A 12721-nucleotide genomic window follows, 5' to 3' on the forward strand; every position below is an offset into this window, starting at 1 on the left:
CTCCAAGGGGAAAATAAAGAGTCCAGAGCAGAAGAAAATTTCAGAGGTTTCCATTTCCTCAAGATAAGGAAGGTCGGAATAGGGTCCCCTTTGGCACTTTTAGAGGCCTAGACCTCTGTGAAGATTAGAATTCCTCAAACACTGTGTAAAGCAAATCAGTACCAAGCTATAAGGGCCCAAAATGCAACACTTACCTGTATACTTAAATTAAGAAGTTCTCTCTGGTTTGCTTTTGTCTCTTCCTTTTGCCTATAAAAATTTGGATAAGTTTATCATTACTGAGCTTTCTTCAACTGTCTGTATCCCTGCCTTGCTGGTATCTGTTGGGCAATCTGGAAGAGGCAGAGGCCTTCTTTTTCATTTATTTCATTTTTCACTCTGATTTTTTTTTTTTTTTTAATGATGTTACTTACTTTAGAGAGCAGGAGCAGGGAAGGAACCGAGGGGAGAGGGGATGAGAGAGACAATCTCCCGCAGGCTCCCCGCTGAGTGCAGAGCCTAACCTGGGGCTTAATCTCATCACTGGAGATCGGGACCTGAGCTGAAACCAAGAGTTAGATGCTTAACCGACTGAGCCACCCAGGCATGCCCCTGGCACTCATACACGTGTTTTCTATGCTCATCTCTCCTCCCAATGCTTTGCACACATACTTCCTGAACAGATGAGCAAGGGAATGGTAGTGGTAACGAAGCACTTCTTACGTAACTGGCTGATCGGACTAAGTTGTCAACAAAGTCTTCAACCTGTAATGCGGTAGGACGAAGAGCATGGCCATTCTCAAATATATGTTATTAGCACCTTCTGAAATTGCCTTTTCAAAGTTTGCTAACTTGTGAGGTTCTCTCTTCCCTCCTTGGTAGTCAATTGCCACACTTGGTTTTTGGTTTTTAATTTTATTTATTCTTTTAAGTAAACACCACCCCCAACATGGAGACTGAACTCAAGATCCCAAGATCAAGAGTCCCATGGTTTGCCAAGTGAGCCAGACAGGCGCCTCCACACATCGTGTCTCTAATTAATGAAAACAGGCTTTCTTTTATGCCATGGATACACCACCAGATTTTGGCTGGTAAATGGTCTTTCTCCTTTATCTTCTTCATGACTATAAATTTTCAGGAAATGACAAAGATTTTATTTTAGATTTTGAGTCACTGGTCTAATTTTTCCCAATCTGTATACCTAAGAGGTGGGGTGTGTGTGTGTGTGTGTGTGTGTGTGTGTGTGTGTGTTTTGAGTTTTACATTTTTAACAAATGATTAAAACAACTACTTTGACAGAATTCTTTAGCAATGTTACAAGTACCTTCACAATGTTTTAGGCCCTTTCATTTTCAAAGGATGAAAAAGCAAGCTGCTGAGAAGCGTGATCATACAAATAAAAGTATATAATATAATATATTCATTTTGGCTCATTTAAAATTTGGAAATAAATCATTTTATAAAGCCAAAAGTGTTTTTCTTTTCAGGGCCAAATTTCTGTCTGAGAGGCAAAGCTTACAATGGATGGGCTGCCTTAACCTTTAGCTATATAAAGCCAAAATAAAAATGGCTTAAGATGTGGTATCTGTAGAGTACCAGTTATCCGCTTCACAGTAAATATTTGGTTTAGTATGGCCTCTTCTGTTTAAGAAATGTACCAAGCCTAAAAGGATACATTTACTGCTAGTACAAACAGTCTGCTTACAATAAATTACATAATACTGGGCAAGGTTGGAGTGGCAGGGGTTAGGGAGAATCTATGTTCTTCTAAAAACGTGTAAGATAACTAGAATAATTCTCAATGAATCGTAAACAGGAGTATTAACATACAACTTATTACACTTAGGGCAAAAAAATCCTATTACTGATAAAACAGTACACTCAAAATCAGGGTCATGAAAACACATGCCCTTGTGTAATTTTGGCAGAGCGGCCCTGAATACAATGGACATTTTTTAATGGATCTTTTTATTAAATGGATCTCAAATTCCATTACAGTGACATCATTCATTTATACAATTTTTCACCCTGACGTTCCCCGCAGCTCTCTCAACCAGGCTGATGGAGTCTGTGTCATCGTTGCTCGGTGTTACTATCTCTGTGGGATCTCTAGCTATTGCCCTTTCTGCTTGTTCTGAGCCCAGATATCCAACTTCCAAACTGCCTTTGGCTTTTATTTACAAGTCACTGTGTCACATTCATCACAATTTCTCTTACAAACATTGGAGTCTTCCTTCAACCCTCTGCTCTCAAAATATTCCTTTGACCTGTGCCTGGGAGGCATGGCTGATAGTTTCGGTATTCCCATCAGATGGCCTCAACCTGAAGACATTCATTCTAGAAAGGACTACCTAATCCAAAACACTTCTGGTTGTGTTGGACTGTTTGAACTTAATGCGGAAATTCCAAATCACTCATTTTCTAAAAAAGTGCAACAGGCACAATCGTAAGAATCAATGTGACATTAGGAAAGTGTACAGATGTAGAACCAGATTCATTTGAGTCTGAATCCTGACATCACAATTCTCTAAGTAGGGGAGATTATTCAACTGTCTAGGCCTCAGTTTTTTTCATCTTCAAACTGTTCCTACATTACAGAGCTCTACAAAGATTGAATGGGATAATGTTTCTAAAGCCCTACCATATTTTCCTATGTATGGAGAGTCTGTTTTGGATTTATGATGAATACAGGTAACTGTTCTGTAAAAACACAATTAATTTTGCAAAACTCTGGGATCCCCCTCCCCACCCCTTATCTGTCTGTTCTCAAATAATCATCAAGTCCTCAAAGTCTGCCTGGTTACCCAGTTACAAAAATCCACCTGTTAATACCTATCTTTCCAGGCCAAATTCGGTGCCACACTCTCTCACTTCATACTTCAATTACTACAAATGAATTCTGTCTAGTTTGTACGTTCCTGAATTGGTGGAAATTTTACCAATCAGAAAAAAAATGATTTTCTAATTGTGCTGGCCCTTTACTTTTTATCCTTAATCCTACCTTCTGCCACTGCCAAATCCTCTATCTGGAGAATTGGATCAAGTGATACAAGGATGCTTCAAAGCATTTGTAAACAATAACAGAAAGAATACGACTCCCTGTCTGTAGGTACTGGTATGGTTGACACTTCTACAAAGATATAAACAGCCTTTTGCCCCTATGCTGTGTTCAGTACCAAGAAAGTGAACTCCATCAAACACAACCTTCAAGGAAATCAAAGAACTCACAATCCATATAGCAATCAATTTCCAGTTCCAAATATGCCTTTAAAAAATTCAGCTAATTTCTAAACATGTATGCTCATAGCAGCCTTCCAAATATTTCACATTATCGAACATCTAAAAATACATGGCACAGCTACATTTGTTAGAGAAACACCTAAATGATGTTCTAATTTTGCTTATCTGAACAATCTTGTTAAATAAATCCAATAAGCACCACCATTGAGCATGATGCCGTCAGATTCACTAGTGCCAGACAGTGGCTGTCAAAAAGAAATGAGTGAGCTTTTCAGTGCTTTTGAAACAAATTAAAACTACAGGCAATCTGTGTTCTATTTGAAAAATATTAAATCCACACTTTTAAACTCTACTTGTTTCTGGACCAAGGCCTCTCCAGTCCCCTGCAGTGATCTCTGAGATAACAGACTCAGGCAGGGATTTGAGAGGAAACAGAGTAGAGATCCAGCAAGTAGGGACTACAACAAAGACAAGTTTTGGAGAAGGGGGACATTCGAGTGAAGCAGGTAGTTGCTCAGTACTTGACACAGAGCGATACTCAATAAACTTTGGGTACATTCATTTCTTCTGTTCATTCTACATCCCTGGCACCTAAAATAATAACGTCCCATATGTGTGATTCAAAAATAATTATGGAGTGAACGCCTGACTCTTGAAGGGGCACTGACAGCGGTGAAGATCCTTCCTGAACAGGGGTCTTAGGGCAGCAACTCACACAAGATCTGTGGTGGATTTTCCTGGCAGGGGTCTGGGGTATGCGATCGGATCCTTAAGTAGAGAGTGCTTGCTAAATAGAGATTTCCTGTTTAGCTTTCCACGCTTTAAAGATTCATAGACAGATTTCACAACCTCCAGACGACTTGAGCTACCAAATTTAACTCTATTATTTAACCCTCTTCTCAGGAAGTTTTGCCCGGTATCTCACGCACATCGATTTACAGTTTAATCCCTTCTTCCCTTGCTTCCAACTCTGAGGAAATCGTTACTTCTACGGTGCTTTCATCTGCTGTGAATGGAGTAACCGTTTGTTCTCTTTTCTCCAGGCTAACTTAAATATACTTTCATGCCTCAGCTATTATTTCTAACCCTTTAATTATCTTTGTTGCCCTTTGAATGTTCTCCAGGATTTTAACGTCTAAAGTCTTGAAGCCCAAGCTTGGACATAATATGCGGAGACTGGCTGGTGGGGACTAACACTGAATGATTCCTGGAGGGTCACCTCAGGCTTCCTGTTCCAGGCTATGTGGACCCGTATCGGCTTCCGTTGCTGTTTCCATCATTACCTGCTCCGTTTGCAAGTTCATAATTTCTGAGACAGTCATCTTTCAAATTGAGAGTCCATAGACCTACTGAAAAAAATGGTCATTTTTTCAGCTTCTGTCCGGAAGTCATTACGTATGAATCAACACTAATTCTTCTCTTTATTGCAAATGCCTTGCAGTTTTAGCCCAGTGCTGGGTAAACACGAACAGTGCAAATACAGCGTTAGTATCTGACTGCAATCCACACTCACTCCCGTTATCCATCGTCTCTCCATCCCCAAATGTGCTCCTTGTAAGTTCTCTTGAGTCTCCAGACGACTGTGTTACTTGAAGGAACCAATCACTTCTAGTCTATCTTCTCTCTAGTACCTACAGCTAATTTCTTCCAATTCCTGCAGTTCAACACTTGCACGTCCTAGTGAGTTTACCTCTTGAATATGGCACGTCCTCTCTATGGCACTAGAGAGCCTGAGCTCAGATTCTCAGCATCTCTAACCTGGACGGCTCACAGTAGCTTTTGGTTTCTCTTCCTCAAGTCCTCATTCTCCCCCACCCACCTTTGTTGGAAGACTGTCGTGTCATTTTCTGCCCTTAAAAAAAAGGGTGGGGGGGACGCCTGAGTGGCTCAGTGGGTTAAGCCTCTGCCTTTGGCTCAGGTCAAGATCCCAGGGTCCCGGAATTGAGGCCCGCATCAGGCTCCTTGCTCAGCAGGGGGCCTGCTTCTCCCTCTGCCTGCTCTGCCGCTTCTGCCTCCAGCTCTCTGTGCTTCTGCTCTCTCTGACAAATAAATAAGAGCTTAAAAAAATAAAAAATAAATAAACCAAAAAACCCCACATGATATCGCCATTGCTCGATATGCATTCAAGACCCTGACAACATGTGCCTTTCCAGTCCCTCTCTTGCCACTTCTCTTCCCCCTCCATTACTTCCCAAATCAAATCCCGCACCAGGGATGGCACATGGATCCATTTTGATTAACAGGAAGTAGCTGCCTGAAACAATGTTTTAAGAAGTATCATGTCAGGGCGCCTGGTGGCTCAGTGGGTTAAGCCTCTGCCTTGGGCTCAGGTCATGATCTCAGGGTCCTGGAATCAAGCCCCACGTCAGGCTCTCTGCTCAGCAGGGAGCCTGCTTCCTCCTCTCTCTCTCTGCCTGCCTCTCTGCCTACTTGTTATCTCTCTCTCTCACTCATTCTCTCTGTTAAATAAAAAAAAAAAAAAAAAAAAAAAAGTGTCGTGTCAGACTGGCCACATCTACCACGAAGGGGTGGCGGTGACAATGGCAACGTCCATGTAATGTATTTACTGTTCATGTTGTTATACGGACTGACCAATAAAACTTCCCTAACCCTTCACTTGCTTTTTATTTCCTTGCCTTTTTATTTCCCTAGGACTGGTCTCCTAGACTCCAGTCTTCCTTCCCTTTCTCAATGCTCTCACAGTTATCTTTTTAAAAAATTAGGTTAATAAATGTTTTGATAGCAGATGCGCACACAAGAACAATTAGATGAATGCCTTACATCATATGCCCAATGCATATGAAAGATCAAAGACTTAAATGTAAAAAAGCTGAGCTATCAACGTTCTGGAATGTAACAAGGGAGATTTTACTTATGGTCTTGGGATGGGTCAGGCCATTCTAACTATGACTCAAAATCCTGAAATCCTAGAAAAGATTGGTAAGTTTAACTCTGTCAAAACCAGACTCAACTACAAGGTAAAAACAAACAAGCAACACTATAAGCAAATACAAAGACTGGGTCAATTATTAAGAACTCATCAAAAAAGTAGGAAATCGCTAATGCCTAAAGAGCTTTTAGAAATCAATAAGAAAGTTACCAACAACCCAATATAAAACTGGACAAAGAGTATAAAAAGAGGAAGTTTAGGGGCGCCTGGCTGACTCAGTCCATAGAGCATGTGACTCTTGGGCTCAGGATTGTTAAATTCAAGCCCCATGTTAGGTGTGGAGACTTTCTATTCTATACTCTAAATATAAAAGTAAAATCTTTACAAAGAAAACATGGACTTTACAGAAAAAATATAAATGCCTCTTAAACATATCAAAGGATTTTCAACTTATTAAAAAAAAAAGATCCAAATTAAAACTATGAAGATATCTTTATTTGTACCTAGTAGAGCTAAACAAATATCCAAAAAGCTGACAACACACTATTGAGAATGCAGGAGAGAAAGGGGCTCTCATGTATTTCTGGTGAGCATGTCCTGGGTGGCTCAGTCAGTTAAGGCACCTGCCCTCCGCTCAGGTCATGATCTCAGATTCCTGAGATAAAGCCCAGCATAGAGCTCCCTGCTCAGTGGGCAGTCTGCTTCTCCCTCCCCCTCTGCCCCTCCCTCCCCTCATGCCCTCTCTCTCTCTTTCTCTCAAATAAATAAATAAATGAAATCTTAAAAAAAATACTTATGGAAGGCAATCTAACAGTCTGTCTCAAAATTACAAACGCATATGCTCATAATTCAGCAATTTCTCTTCTGGAAAATGATCTTAAAGATATACTTTCATATATGAAAAATGTCTAAAGTTCAAAATTATTCATTGTGACACTGTTTGCAATAGTAAAATATGGTAAGCAACCCAACTATTAGGGACATACTAGTTAATATAGCTACGTAACAGGATAATGTTCAGCTTTTTTTGTTTGTTTTTAGACTTGATATATTTATTTGACAGAGATTGACACAGCGAGAGAGAAAACACAAGCGGGGGTGGGGGAAGTGGGAGAGGGAGAAGGCGGCTTCCCGAGGAGCAGGGAGCCTGACGGGCAGCTCCATCCCAGCACCCTGGGATCATGACCTGAGCCGAAGGCAGATGCTTAATGATTGAGTCACCCAGGCACCCCTAATATTCAGCTTTAAAACAAGTTTTTACTCATGAAGAAGAAAAGGCCTCTCTATAATTAAAAGAGATAAAGAATAAATTATTAACGAGGAGAAAAGCACAGTTCAGAGGCGAAAATTCAGTGCTTAGTATACATTTGCTGGGACACTGAAAGGTTCAACAGCACATTGCTTGAGACTGAAAGGATACCCAAGAAACTAGTAATTGTTGGCACCTCGCTGGGGGCCTGGGTAGATGGAGGGTAGAGGCAGGAAAAACTTTGATTGAAAAAAATGTAATTTCTTTCTAAAATTATGCAACTGCTACAGTTTTCTCTATCCCAAATGCCCTTCACGCTCGTTTACCCCCCACCTGATTATATAACCTCCAGATCTCAATCCTTCCCTCAAAGATGACCTTCTTTCCAATCTGGAAGTTTCGGTTCTATCTTGTCTTGAACTCTCACATGTGTTTTTGTAAATCATTTGTGCATATCGGTCTCCCTCATTTGACTGTTAAACTCCTAGAGGGGGAAGGTACGTATCTGGCTTCCCCCACCAGAGCCTGGGCCACCTGGCACACAGCTCCACGGGAACGCTTGTGGAAGGAAGAAATGCACACTCAGGGCACTGCGTGTGGCACTGGCTAGGAAACCACAGGGAAAGATAAAAGACGTGAGATGATGTCTGCCTTCAGGTAGTTTATCAACTAGGCAGGTTACGATAAATACACATATCATTAGAAAGCAGAATGCCGTCACTGCCTTAGGAGTTACAGATAAAGCCATATGGGATTCAGAACAGGCTGAGTGCTAGAAGAATTTCTAAAAATGTGTCAAATATCTGAAAAGGGCTGTGGTATTTGAAAAGGGGCTCTGAAAGCCTGATGTGAGTTCCTCAAAAAAGGGCAGAACATTTAACTCAGAAAAACAAATGCCTATGGGGAGCAGACGGCTAATACATACAAGTGAATGGCTTTCCAAGTAGAAATGGACTACAGACAAGATCTAGAGGTTCTTAAACCTGGCTGAACATTAGCATCACCTGGGAGCTTAAAAAAGCCGCACGCTCCGGCCATAACTCAAGGCCAATTCGATGAGAAACTTAGGAGTGGGACTAGGGAAGAGTGTAAAGGGGATGGAACAGAGGTGAAACCCAAGGATTTGTAGCTTTAAAAAACGGGCTGGGGGTGGGGGGGACAGAGGGGCAATAACTTTGTAGACCAGCAGCATTCTCATCGCCTGTGACTTGCTAAAAACGCAGATTATTAAGGTCTCCCCACCCCCCGCCCCCCCCGGCCCGGACTTACAGAATCAGAACCTCACTGTCAGAGTCTGTCGGGTGTTCTCACATGCACCAGAAAGTTTGAGAAATTCTCCTCTAGAGAACTTTGTCCCCTTCAGAGGGAGGGCCACTCATTATGTAGTTATCAGTGTCAGTAACCCTGAGGGAATGCAGACACCCCAGGCTCTCGTTTTCCATTTGCAGTACAGGTAACAGCTCAAAATAACTGACATCAGGGAGAAGCCCTCAGAAGACAGCAGGCCACTGTGCTGTGCACCTGAAACCAATGCAACGCTGTGTGTCAGCTACACTTCAAATAAAAAACCCAAATGACTGGGGCCTTGCGGTTTGCTACAGATGGTTTATTAGTGGAGTTTGTCTAAAGCTTGGGTTGTTTTAACCAGAGGTGTTTTTAATGTGGGTTTTTGGTATTTATTTTCAAAAATGTTTTTGGAGCGGCTAAAGCATCCCTGACAACAGTATCATAAGGCCAAGTTCAACACACAACCTTGCTCTTCCTTAGGGGTACAGAGGTCCCGGAGAACCACCGGCTCAGAGACCCGCCTTCCCAACTCCCACAAGCAAAATTTAAAGGGTGTATTGGAAATAAAGCTACAAAGGTTTGGAGGGCTTGGAACGATTACTCAAGTAAATTAAGTCAAGCTTATTTACTTAATTTTGGCCACATCCATCTACTCAATATTTTACGAGTCGGAATTATAACTGCAATACAAACAAAAAAGCGAGCTTGCTCCCTCATGATCTGATTGGAGATATAATGGGCAAAAGGAAACAGTTGAAGACGTTTATCCAACAAATATTTATCAAGCTCCTGCCGCGTACCAGTGCTGTTTCAAGTCCTTTAACTTCATCCCTTCTGTGACATCACTAGCCAGCCAGCCTCCTGGAAAATTAGTGTCATTACTCCTAGAATGAATGATCTCACAGGATAAAAGTGTGAATGAGTCAGAGCAGCCCACTGCTCCAGCGGGAGACGGCCAACCGCTCTGGAGCATTGTCTTTGAATAGGAAGGACCTCTGAGACCGTGGGCCGAACAAAGGAGGACGGGAAGTGCAGACAGAGCCCGTGAAGATCCACACTAGGTCTCTTTCTCCATTGCTAAAGAGTCCGACAGCAGCTACGAAATTTCAAATAGCAATGCTAGGACATAACTTTCAAAATATCAGCAACCATTTTCTCTTGCTCCCACAACCCTTATCTGTCCTTCTTTTTCAAGTTCAGTTGTAGGACTGAGTCATGTTTGTATCTATCTCTGCAGAAAGATTATTAAAAGAAAAAAAAAATCACTTCTCTGGATAAATATCCAAAATTAATTGCAAATGAAAAATCTGTCTAAAGCTTTTACTCGTTGAACTTTCGCTACACTGAAACATGCACAGGGATTTCTGAAACACACTAAATATTTTTGTAAACCACCCATAAAAGCAAAAATCAAAAACTTCACAAAATGGGTTTCCGTAAGAAGCTTTTTGATAGTTTTTGTTAAATTATTGATGTAATTTATTATATCATATTTATCAATTTAGTATACAATTATATAAGAATAAAATTGATAAATTTTGTTAAATTATCAAAAATTTTGATAAATTTTGTTAAAAAGAAATTTCTAAGCGCTTCCAAAATTTTAGATGCTCAAGAGAGGACAGCTGTATTATTCCTTGATAATTTTAGAGAGCATGCATTTATATTGTTTTGATACAAGGCTCAGGTTTTCAAGATGGGAAGGAGCACAGTAACATAGGAAAAGAGAAACAATGTAATGTATTGGAAAAGGCACAGAGACATGACATAAAGAGGGGGGAAACCTTCTTTTGAGCTAAAAACAAAGAGAAACAGAAAAAGCTATCATCAAGGAGGAAGAAAGGCATCTCTGAACAAGAAAGGAGTATTTCCGCAGCAGTGAGCTGGGGGGCTTTGAGGCTGGGGTGGGGAAACAGAAGGTACCAGCTGAGAAAGTATTATTTATGGTCCCTGCAAACAGACCTCTGATTTATATAACAAATCAACCCACTTATAGGACCCGCTTAACTTCACCTGTTGGGAGGTAAGTTCAGTCCCTTTCTCCTTCTTTGAATGAACGGGGAAGGCTTTCCGCTCACCCTTGGCCTCACCACAGGAATGTGTGCTGGATATCTACAGCGTTGTTTGGAAACCCACAGCACTTAAAGGAGCTGTATCAACAGGTTTCTCCTTCTCCTTCTCCCTAACATTGAGCCAATTGTAAAAGCTGAATAAGAATCCTGAACAAATTAAACACTGTCATAGGAATTCAAAACCAGCCCTAGCTGGAGTGTTGGTTTTTGTTTTGTTTTGTTTTGTTTTTAACAGAATCACAATTTGTATTTTTATCACTTCAGCCTTTTTTGAGCCTGGTACTATAGGGCTAATAAAGGGCTATTTCCTGACGGCTTAATACAAAGCACCTTTTAAAGAAAGCCTGAAAGTTGGCCTTGGAATGTGGGTTAGGGCAGAGAACTCTTTCCCAGATGGAGCTGCTGATGTGGTTTTCAGGAAAACTCAGGAGACTCCAAAATATCCTTCCAAGCAATGTAATAAATGCCAATAAATGTAATAAATGCCAAGCCTTTGGTATACTTGTTATCTAATGGATCTCTATGGCCACTGCCCTTCAACACAAGTATTAATCTCTTCTCTCTCAACTTTGGCCTATATACTTCCCATTCTGCCTTTAAATAAAATTATTTCCAGCCCGTGAGTGGTGAGGTGAAACACTCATCATAGAAGCTTCACTCATCCCAGCCCTAAATGCTACCAGGGGGGAAAAAAGAAATCACGGGCAAATATTTTAAACTTCTACCTATGATGGTTAAAAACAGGATATTGAGAAGTCATTTGTATTTTCTTCTTAGATTAACTCTTTTTGATTAAAGGGCTATCCAGAACTTGGCTTGCCATGTTTGAACAGCCATGGGTCACTACTTTTTTTTTTCTTTTTTGAAAGATTTTATTTATTCATTTGATAGAGCGCACAAGCAGGCTCCCCACTGAGCAGAGAGCCCCATGTGATCCTGGGCTCATCCCAGGGGCCTGCGGTCATGACCTGAGCCAAGGGCAGCCACTTAACCGACTGAGTCACCCAGGCACTCCCATGTGTCACGATTTTAATATCATTTGCAATTTATTCTACAATACCAAGTGGCCACACTTAAGAAGTTCTAAGAGTTGATATAATTTATCATGACACCTTTCAAACTTCATCTGGCATGAACGTAAATGAGAATGATTATAATCTGATTTCAAATAGTAATAATAATAGATGATGTTGTAAAGAATGTGTATATTTTCCCATAATTAAACAAGAACACAATTAAAAATAGGCCAACATTCCCAAAATGAAAAAACACAGTTAAAAAAAAATAAACTAATTTTTTTTTTAAGATTTTAAGTAATCTTTACACCCGATATGTGGCTCGAACTCATGACCCCAAGATCAAGAGTCACACGCTCTACTGACTGAGCCACACAGGCCCCTAACAAAAATGGGGGGGGGGGGCGGGCAGGGATGAGCTGCAGGGGTGAGAGAGAGACAGAGAAGAGAAACAATCCGAAACAGGTCCCATGCTGAGCTTGGAGCACCACGTGGGGCTTCGTCTCATGACCCTGCAATCATGACCTGAGATGAAATCAAGAGTCTGATGCTGAACCCACTTAGCCACCAAGGCTTCCCATCCTAAAAAATGATTGTTAATCTTAATGATAGAAATTAAAATCTCTGTAATAAACTGTTGAGTAAATAATTTGCTAATTACCTTGCACTGATTATTTTAATTGACCAGTTTCTTAGATAATCTGTATATCAATATTTTTGAAAAGGGATAAGTGAGGTCATTGTCTAGATAATTTATTAATGTAGATTCTAGGACTTAAAGAACAAACTTGAATGTCTGACGGCTTTCCCCATTTGAGGAAGCAAATTAAGTAACAATGAAAGAGAAATCTGGAGGAAGTGGAATAAGGAATGAAAGGATACGCGTCAGCTATAAAAACTGCAAGACGGTGCCCAAAACAGTGAACACTTAAAGATGCATTTCATTGTTTTCCTCATCTCCATGGGATTTGTCCAATATTACGGATTC

General features: G+C 40.8%; 1 long non-coding RNA gene across 1 annotated transcript in view; it reads right to left on the reverse strand.

Annotated features, from left to right (window-relative positions):
• Positions 1 to 222: 222 nt before the first annotated feature.
• Positions 223 to 12721, reverse strand: part of LOC116869242 — a 43119-nt gene continuing 30620 nt past the window's right edge. The window contains exon 3 of the long non-coding RNA XR_004382992.1: positions 223 to 249. This is a non-coding gene — a long non-coding RNA (uncharacterized LOC116869242). The remainder of the gene's footprint in view (positions 250 to 12721) is intronic.

Source organism: Lontra canadensis, unplaced genomic scaffold, assembly GCF_010015895.1.
Source record: "Lontra canadensis isolate GAN:19392208 unplaced genomic scaffold, GSC_riverotter_1.0 scaffold18, whole genome shotgun sequence".
Lineage (NCBI taxonomy): Eukaryota > Metazoa > Chordata > Mammalia > Carnivora > Mustelidae > Lontra > Lontra canadensis.